General features: G+C 39.0%; 1 protein-coding gene across 1 annotated transcript in view; it reads right to left on the reverse strand.

The window, feature by feature from the left end:
• The window catches only part of cdh12a (cadherin 12, type 2a (N-cadherin 2)), a 47,440-nt gene extending 38,378 nt beyond the window's left edge, over positions 1-9,062 (reverse strand). The window contains exon 1 of the mRNA XM_027142706.2: positions 8,466-9,062. The gene's annotated coding sequence lies outside the window, so the exon portion shown is untranslated. The remainder of the gene's footprint in view (positions 1-8,465) is intronic.
• Positions 9,063-9,399: the final 337 nt, after the last annotated feature.

A 9,399-nucleotide genomic window follows, 5' to 3' on the forward strand; every position in this document is an offset into this window, starting at 1 on the left:
AGACAGGAACGAAATGCTGGAGCAATCAGCAGCAAGGGCTAGGACACCAATTAGCAGATTTTCAGGGGCTGTAGATTTGTCTCTGAGTGAAGGACATGTCAATATTGTCCTGTATTGTTTTTAAGAAACGCATTACATCCGCTAAAGTGTTCCTGGTCTCACATGCTCTTTGTTTGAAGAGCTTACTGACCTTTTCGGAGCCAGGCTTGTCAACAGCTCTTAAGAGAGTTAATTAAAACGTGACATGAAGCTCTGTTTACTTCTGTTGCTGTCAAATTCAACAAGGTAAAAAGAAAATCATTCCATTTGCTCTTGTAAAGAGGACTAGATTTCATGTTTAGAGGCTTGAGGATTGTGATTTGATTGTATAGGTTTTATATTGACACATCAGGGAAAGAGTCACATGATGTGCTTTTTACACGATTCATTTATTTTTACTGACATTTACACACAGGATCAATGTATCTTTCCTTTTAGATTATTAAAATTGATTTCTTTTTGATTGATTCAATTGTCCAAATATATATATATATATTTTGAGCTGTTCATTTTTTTTTACATTATTTTACACCATTCATCTCTTTTCAGGGATTATTTCACGTGATTCAAGAGATTCTTTTCACTTCACATATGATTCCTACAGAATTCATATAATTTCACATGCGATTTATATGCAATTATTTTATTTTCAAATCTGATTTCTTTTTTTATGAAAAAAATATGTTGTTTTTTTTTGTTGTTTTTTTTTTAACATTCGGTCAATTTATTTATTTATTTTTATTTTACAATTCATTCTTGTTTTTGTTCCGCTTGATTCATTCAGTCTTTTCTGGTGTTACTTGTATGAAATCCAGTTACATTTCTCCTGCACTCTTAAACTTCCTGCATATTTTATGTGAAGTTTGGGTAAAACATGAGTTAATATTCATCCAGCCATTTCCGAGGCTGGCACAGACCAGTGAGCTGAGAATCTGAGTGTGGAGAGAAAGATGGCTTGGCCCAGGGGAGAGAAAAGTGTTGGCCAAAAACACCAGAGAGGAGAAAAGAAAAATCACAACAATCAATGAATTTATGATTTGCCACATACAGTACTCTCGGTGTACTCTTGAATGCTAGGAAAAATGTGAGTTGGAGAAAACCTGGATTATTGTACATGGTTTTTAATATGAGGCAGATGACGGTACAGATTTATTATTATATAATAAACATGGCAAAAGCAAACAATATGGAAACTGTGAACGTGAACTCTGAAGGTTGTTAGGGTGAGTTTGAACATAGATGCAGATTTACTGTAGGTTTAAACACGTTATGAAATGCAAAGGAATGTAGAGTTGAGTGTATGTAGAGCAGAAGTCTCATGCAGTGACACCTTTAAACCTAGAGTGGAAATTTACATGCTTCTGGAAAAGTCTGGAATTCGCTAGAAAACACCCGGGTGTAGAAACATCAGCAGTGTGAGCATGGTGTGACTCTGACAGTTCTTCATCCTCAGCTTCATCACTCAACTTCAGAATATTTATACACTCATACACACACATAGTTATTATTCCTACCACTGTGACCCTGACCAGGCAGTTATTAAGGATAAATGGCTGGATGGATGGATGGATGGATGGAACTTCATGACTATGCTAATGCCCATTTTAATTAACCTGGTGTTTGTTTTGTTGAGTTTTTTGCCCCAGTGCAGACGTATCCTCTAGAACCATTCATTCATTCATTCATTCATTCATTCACAATGCTTTTCTATACATTGTTATCTAATACATAGAGGAAACCCAGGATTTTTATTACTCGCTGAATAGGACTTATAAAATAGTACTAACAATTTTATAGGTTTAAAGGGTTTATTATTGAACCTGAAATTAAATAGATACTGAATATTCTACACACATTTTAGCTCTATTTCTGTAGAACAAAGTCCTAGTGCATCTCCTTCCTTTTTTATTCTATCCTGTGACCTCTGTTCTCTGTCCTTATCTTCCTTCCCTCCTTTCCTTCCCTCCTCTCATCACTCACTTCCTTTCTACTCTTGATCTGCCACATCTATTCTCTCAACTTCTTAAACTCTTAAACTTCTCCCCGCTTTTAAAAGTTATAATTTAGGAAGTCGACAGTACCATCACTTTTTCTGGTGTTTTGTGCAGACAGCTTGTTAATGGGACTCTGCCCCTGGCCGCTGCCTCTGTTTCAAATTTTGACTTTCTCTCCTTTCCTGGCACAGTGAAAAGATGTCAAAAGTTGGAATGTACCTATGAATATGTAATACTTTCCACCCATACACACACACAGTACAGATGATAGAAAGGAGAAATCCTTGGACAATCCTAGACATGAAGCCAATTCAATTAAATAAAGATAAATGCCTCAGTTTGGGTCATGAGGGTTGCCAGATCTGTATGAAAGTCGGTCATTCAAAACTAAGCAACAAACCAGATAATGATGAAAAATATGGGAACTAAAACACATGCTTGTATCACCTTAAACCTGTATTATATTACAGTCATTAAGGACATTGAAGCTGTATGAAAAAACTTCAGATCCTTCATAAATTATTATTATTATTATTATTATTATTATTATTATTATTATTATTATTATTATTATTATTATAGTTTTTTAAATATACACTGAATAGCCATAACATTTAAACCACCTGTCTAATATTGCGTAGCTTGTGCTTCTCCAGCTCTGATTCATCAAACCATGGACTCCACAAGACTTTTGAAGGTGTGCTGTCATATCTGGCATCTTTGTATCTGCATTTTTGTATCTGCATCTGGCATCTTTGTATCCGGTATCTTTGTATCTGCAAATTACAAGGTGGGTCTCGATGGATCTGACATTTGCTCGTTCAGATTTAGAGCTGGGTAATTTGGAGTCATAGTCAAAACCTTGAACTCTTTTTCATGTTATTTGGGCCATTCCTGAACAATGTTTACAGTGTGTCAGGGAGCATCATCCTGCTGAAAGAGGAAACTGCCATCAGGGAACACCATTGCCATGAAGAAGTAAACCCAGTAGTGTTTAGGTAGGTGGTATGTGTCAAAGCAACATCTACATGAATGCAGGACTTGAGGTTTTCCAGAAGAACATTGCCTGGAGCATGGTTCTGGCTCTGCTGGCTTGCCTTGCTCCCATGGTGTATCCTGGTTTCATCTCTTCCCCCAAGTAAGCAGCGCACACACACACACACACACACACACACACACACACACACACACACACACACACACACACACACACACACACACACACACACACACACACCCAGAGCAGGCGTCCAGTTATCGTGTGTCCACTGTAGGAGCTTTAGTTGGTGTTAAGCAGTCAGTCACTCTGACCCTCTTCAGCTACACAACTCCAGCATGCTGTGATGCTCTGTGTTATCTGACTCCTTTCTGTCAGAGTCAGCATTCATGACTTCAGGAATTTGTTCTTCAGTAGTTCTTCTGAATGGATCGGACCAGATGGGAATTGGAGCCTTAATTGCCCATGACCCTGTTGCCTGGTCACAGTTTGTTGTAGCTTGGAGCATGTTTCGTAGGTTCTAACCACTATATACTAACAACACTTACACTAACAACTTGCAGCACCTACTGTGTGGAGAAGCTCAGACCGAATCAGACCCAGTCAAAACCAGTCAGGCCCAGTCAGAGCCAGTAAGACCCAGTAAGACCCAGTCAGAGCCTGCCGCCTAGCCATCACAATTTGTCAAAGATTCTTACACTTCCAAATTTTTCCTGCTTCTAACACATCAACTTAGTGTTTGCTTGCTGCTCTGAATCTGACCCTGACAGATGCCGATGTAAACAGATATTTAACGTTATTTATGTCACATGCTAGTAGTTTTAATGTAAAGGCTGAATGGTGCATTGACAAAAAAGAAATCAACACTTCACTTTTAGTCACTTTTCAGTTGTGGAGTGTCAGTTTTTATGAAATGTTTTTTTTTTTTTCATTTATTATCACAGTTATCTATATTATATTCTTATTTAATTTGTTATTCTTAATATTCTTATGGCAAAAGCTAGAATTTTCTCCCAGGATCAATAAAGTCCTCATAACATAAAGTCTTCTCTTTGAATATGTCAGAAGGACATTCAGAGAATTTGTTATTTATTGTAAAACTCTCTCTGATGTCCTTCGTACTCTCGAGTGACTCTTCACAATAAAATCCTCTTAGCATTTAAAGGTGTTCAGAGGCGTTTTGAAGCCAGGTTCTCCCTATAAAACTCCATGTAGCAGTAAAGTGTTTCTGATCATTAACAACCAGGCTTAATGTTCCAACGCTGAGCTCTGACGAATGTATGCTAACACCCAAAAAGACGCTCTCGCTCAAACACAAGCAGACCTTAAGCACAGATCTACACTTTTAACTCGGGTGACAAGCCGCTCCTCAGAAATCTCTGCTATGACATTTCAAAAGCTTTCACCTCTGCAAAAAGAAGTACAAGGACAAACCAACTCCCAGAGAGAGGGTTCTGAGTCACTGTGCTCGTGGCAAGGTGGTGCGGATCGTCCACGACTACAAAGGCAAATCCAGTCCTGGCTCCACGGTGGGAGATTCGCCAGATGAGCTGCACCACTTTTAATCTAATCTAAAGAAGTTCTGAACACATCTCTCTCTCTCTCTCTCTCTCTCTCTCTCTCTCTCTCTCTCTCTCTCTCTATATATATATATATATATATATATATATATATATATATATATATATATATATATATATATTGCTTTATCTCTTTGAGTTTTTCAATCCTAGGGTATTGCGTTGTTCATTATGTGTTGTGTAGATTTGGTTTTATGTATTCAGATTTTATCTTTTACTCCATTTATGCTAGACAGATAAAATTATCATAAAAAGAAGAGGAGAAAAAACACTATGTTCAGTATATACAATGTACACTACATGCAACACTTAAGGGCCTGATATTATACAACTATGTGTGTGTGTGTGTGTGTGTGTGTGTGTGTGTGTGTGAGAGAGAGAGAGGGGGGGCTGGGCTGTTGAAGATTGACGGTTTATTGCAGCTTTAATGTAAGTGAGAACAGGAGCTAACTTGTCTCTCAGATGTTCCACAATATTAAATGTAATTGCAAACGTTCATTAATAACGTAAGCATTGTTGGCAATATGGTATAGTGCTATAGGAGCAATAACGCACTCCAGATCATGCTGCTGTACAAAAATAACACACTTCCACCACATAAGTCTTCACCAGACCCAAGGGTTAGAAATGTACTTTTTCTGATTTCTATTTTTAAAAATGGTATAAAGAAGAACATTATGTGTTTTACATTAACCTCCTGTCCACTTTCATACTCTGTCCTATTTCATCCGGATGCTGTTACGTATGTGCTGTTCACAAAGACCAGTGTAAATAGACAGATGTAGGCATGCGAGCATTTTATTGTGCGTCTCATTCTCTCAGAGCTTCAGACTCCGGGTCTAATCTCATATTCACAGAATCGGTGGACCTTCGAGATAAAGCTCAAATGAACTGCCTTGGTATTCACAAAGCAGCACACACACAAACACAATGGCCAAGGCTATGCTTGTTCACGATGGTTCTCTGTGGGAGCGTTCCTCAGGAGAACTGTCAAAAAACAACAGCGAGGAACAAAGCAAATTGTGTGTTAATGCTGCACAGCTCTAAAGGAATTCATTTTAATGGAATTGGAAATGCTGTGTGATAGAGACAAGAAACGGAATAGCTTCACAAATGAGTTACACACACATACACACACTTGAGTGAGAACTATTAAGCTCAAGCTATAGCATTAATGTTTAGCATCTATTAATTACTAAAAACACAACTGTGTCCCCATTCACTGACATTTCTGAAATGCTGTCATTAAGGGGCATGGCCTGTTGTCTAAACTAATCATATATAATATATAATCAAGATGTTTTTACACATGAATGAAGCATTAATTCAACACAAATGAATGAATTATGTACTGTACCAGTGTGCCAAAACTTTCCAACTGGCTTGTGACTGTTTATAGCTGCTATAATGTAAGTGAAAACAGGGATTAACTTCTTTCCTGAGAATTTAATATAACAAAAATTTTATGAAAAGTATGAAAGATCGCTCTTTAATAAAATCAAATAATTAAAAACATGTCATTAAAACACTTCAGAATGTGAAATGACTGTAAACTGATGATCTCAGACCTGGATCTTAGTGTAGCAGCAGTAACTCCGCCTCATCACACCATCACAATGTCACAGAGTATTTTCCTCTAACAGCACGACATGATACATGGCCATAGTCTCTAATACAAAATTAAGAATAATTGAACAACACGGTAAAGTGGGCAGGGCTAATCTCAGGTAAAGCATAACCAAACTAGCATTAGATGTGAAAATGTAGTTAGCATACCGTATCTACAAGAAACTTGTTAAAGATATAGATATAATTGCATGAACCTTAACTATAGGCTGCCCGAGAAGACAAGGTCTATATTTATTGTTTTCATCACACTCCAGCTCACTGCTGTAGAGGTTCTCTATGTTCTCCGTTACAACCGGCTACACTGCAATGATTCATAAAAAGTGATTTTATTTTGTTGCCTCCTCCACCCTCATGAAATTCAACAGGCAGCCACTGGCCACGGTGCTTCTTCAGCTTGCGCTGACATGATGACACTGCTAGCAACGGCAAAGCTCACTGAACTAAATCGGCCACGCTGGAAGATTCTGGAAGATAAAAGATCGTTGCAGGGCTTTGTCCGAATCTAATTTAATGCATCATTAGTCTTAGATGGTGCCGATTTTAGGAGCTACAGAGAAACCTGTATGGATTACATCACAGCGTTGTTAGCACTGGTGCTAGCACTAAAGTTGAAGGAATAAAATAGCATTTAGGAAAAAATAGTAGGAACATTCCAGTGGCTACATCAGCTACACCACGCCACACAGCGCTCACAAGAGAGTCACACAGAACTTTTATTTCAACAAATGTAACCTACAGTACAGTATAGAGGGAAAGCTAGCAAGCTAGTAAACACTAAGTCAGTGATCAAAGGCTAAGCTAGTGAGCAACAGTTATTCTAGAATATGAGAGAACTAAGTAGGCAATAGCTAACCCAGTGAGTGAGTTCTAAAATATTCACATATTACTTGGGAGTAAAAGCCAAGTTAGCAACCTAAAGCAAAACAAGTGTGCAAAAGCTAATGTAACAAGTTTAGCAAGCTAACCTATATACAGTACCAAAATTAGCCTAGTTTCAGAAAGCTAATTTAGTAAGTGAAGCTACTGTGATAAATGATTGATGTATTTGGTAGATGTAACTTGCTAGAAGTGTCTCAGAGTGAAGGATAGCATATTAAGCCACGCCCCTCATTAGAGTATTTATCACAGCTCTACAGGTTTTTTAATCTAGCATTCAAGTTCTGTGACACTTTAAGTATCTCAGCTTCATCAGTGTGATGTAAGTAATAGTTACGAGCTGTAAGATTTTGCTCGTATGTTACTGAGTCACACGGCAAATGACTTGTCAAGGTGTCAGGAGTGAAAAACGAATAATGCTGTTTAGATCAATTTTCCTTTTCGGCCTGTAAGGTAAATGATTGATATGCAGTGTTTACGTTTAAACTGTGCATCGTTTATGTTATTAAAGGGTTATTTCCTCTGATTCATAAAGCATTAAGTCAATGTAAAGGAGGTGTGGCCTGTCACATGGTCAGTCCTATTGCCACTGTGCCTTCCATCTTAGTGTAGGAGGCGTGGCCTCAGTACCTCTCAGTCTCAGAAAAGGAGGCATGGCTTCAGTAAATATCAGTCTCATAAAAGGAGATGTGGCCTCTGTCCCTGTCAGTGTTAATAAAGAAATGTGGCCTCTGTGCCTTCCCTCTTAATGAAAGAGGCGTGGCTTCAGTACCTGTCAGTCTCAGAAAAGGAGGCGTGGTGTCAGTAAATGTCACGCACAGAAAAGGAGATGTGGCCTCTGTACCTGTAAGTCTTAATAAAGGAGATGTGGCCACTGTGCCTTCTGTCTTAGTGAAAGAGGCGTGGCTTCAGTACCTGTCAGTATGAGTAAAGAAGACGTGCCTTCTGTCCCTGTAAGTTCTATTGAAGAAGGTGTGGCTTCAGTACCTGTCAACATTAGTAAAGGAGGTGTGGCCTCTGTATCCATCAATGAAAGTATGGTCTCTATGCTTTCAGCACCAATAAAGTAGACCTGTCACTCAAAGTAAAAGGGGTGTGGCCTCTGTGGCTTCACAATAATGGAGGCACGTCTGCTTACATTTCGAACATTGTTTTTAAAAAAAAAAAAATATATATAGTTTCTGTGAAAATGAATCCCATCGTATGCCATAGAAAAAACAAAACATTTTATAACGTTAAATTACAACCTGCTTTACAGGTACGCCTCATATCCTGGATTGAGAATCACATTAAAATTTAACAAACTGATTATCAAATCTGCGTCAAAACTGAAAATTAAATCAAACGTACCAGTCGAGCTTCTGAAGACTTTTTCCAACTTCAGCAGGACACGACGTGAAAGATAAACGCTTTAGTTTCCTGGTGTTGGCGTGGCGTTCAGATTCCTCCCTCAGCAGCAGTACTTCTGCCACCTGTCACTGTGTTGATACGTGAAGTGTCCTGACCCTCGGGCTCCGCAGTCACATTTTCAGAAAAGGGCAGAACAGCTGCAGAACTGGCCGTCCAACACCTGGACTCATCTATCACAGCTGACCTCACATCAGAGCAAGCAGTGAGCCGACATGAGAAAGTGTCTGATCAGAGGCAGAGCGTGACTCGTTTGTCCGCTTCACTCAGGACATCGACAAGCTGTTTCTCCTGAGTGGAAAAAGAAAAGCAGCAGAATCCAAACCTACCTGCAACTCTGCCTCTTTATCTGTCACTGTATCTATCCATCTATTTGTCTCTTTTCCCATTCCTGCATCTATCCCTCTCTCCACCCCTGCATCCGTCCCTCAGGAGCTCATCACAGCTAAATCAGAGTCCGAAGGTCTCGCAGATACGATCTGGAAAAACATGCTGCGGCTTTCACACACGTCCCGCCCCCTCTGCTCCTCTTACTCACTCTTTAGTTCCATCTCTCTCTCTCTCTCTCTCTCTCTCTCTCTCTCTCTCTCTCTCTCTCTCTCTCTCTCTCTCTCTCTCTCATTGTTTTCCCCCTTCAGCTTCTGTCTCTTGTCTTCTTTTCTACTTATTTCTTAATTTTTTTATCATGATATCTTTGTATTCCTGTTTTTCTCCATCTCCTCCCCCTCTCTTACTCCATTTCTCCCTTTCTCTCTCTCTCTGTTTTCTCTTCCTTTGATCTCTGTTTCTTTCCTAATCTCCTGCTATTTTTAATTGTCTCCAATTATCTCCAGCTCTTTATACTTTACCTTCTCTCTCTCTCTCTCTCTCTCTCTCT

This window comes from Tachysurus fulvidraco, chromosome 22, assembly GCF_022655615.1.
Source record: "Tachysurus fulvidraco isolate hzauxx_2018 chromosome 22, HZAU_PFXX_2.0, whole genome shotgun sequence".
Classification (NCBI taxonomy): domain Eukaryota; kingdom Metazoa; phylum Chordata; class Actinopteri; order Siluriformes; family Bagridae; genus Tachysurus; species Tachysurus fulvidraco.